The sequence below is a fragment of the Cajanus cajan genome, chromosome 1 (genome assembly GCF_000230855.2).
Source record: "Cajanus cajan strain Asha chromosome 1, NIPB_CcT2T_4, whole genome shotgun sequence".
Taxonomy (NCBI): Eukaryota; Viridiplantae; Streptophyta; class Magnoliopsida; order Fabales; family Fabaceae; genus Cajanus; species Cajanus cajan.
In genome coordinates this window covers 75931982-75933111 of record NC_138517.1, presented here as the reverse complement: position 1 = coordinate 75933111, position 1130 = coordinate 75931982, and positions in this window count along the sequence as shown.

Genomic DNA, 1130 nt, shown 5'->3' with positions numbered 1-1130 from the left:
AATTTCAAATTTTATTAATATTTTATTACATAAATTTAAATTAATATATATTCATAAAAATATAGTATACGTTAATTTAAATTTATATAATAAAATATTAAATAATTTTATAAACTTAATTTATTCTATTAAAAAAATTTTATATAATCACCAAAATTCAATATACATTAGCAATTGTTAAGTAAAGTAATTATAATAATTATTGTTAAAGTAATTTGTTCCACCCATATCCTTGTGGAAATATCATCGTGTGATGTTCTCCTTTTAAGCTTGCGGCATCTATTCTTAATAGTATTTTAAAACCCGGACCGACCCGGCCGGTTGGACGGGGAACCGGTGGTCCAGCCGGTTCGAATATGAAGTTGGATCGGTTATGCAGTCGACCCGTTTCAAACCGGATTGAACCGGTCAAATTTCCGGTTCAACCGGCGAACCGGTGGGTCAAACCGGTTCAACCACTTTTTTTTTAATTTTTTTTTAAATTTTTTAAGGGACCATAAATCATAAAAATAATAATGAAAATTGAATCTCTTAATGAAAAAGCAAAGAGTCTTATTAAATATAACAATGACTACTTGTTCTAATATATTTGTTTGCAATATATACAACTTAAATAACTTTTATAGTATATTATTAATTTTAAATTATATATTTAATAATGCAATATCTATGTAAATATTACATATATTATTTTGTGATATTAATTGCAAGCATATTATATATGTACATATTATTTATATTTTTAATTTGTATTAATATACCGTTTAACATGTAATTTTTTATGTATTTTTTTACAAAATAAAAATAAAAATAATTTTAAATAAGATAGAAAAATTGAAATTTAAAATAAGATATGAATTTATTAAAATTTATAAGTATAAAATATATTTAATATAAATATATTTTAATAAAAATCGAGTCATGCGGTTCAACTAGTGACCCACCGGTTCAACCTTTGACCCACTGACCCAGTACCTTAACCGGTTCGATAACCGGTCCGATTTTTAAAACTATGATTCTTATGTAGGGAACGAAATCGCGCGACTGAGCATTCTTCACTCACTTCTTAATAGATATGACAATCTAACCCGTCTTTGTGAATACTCACTTTGATTTGAACAGGAAAAACT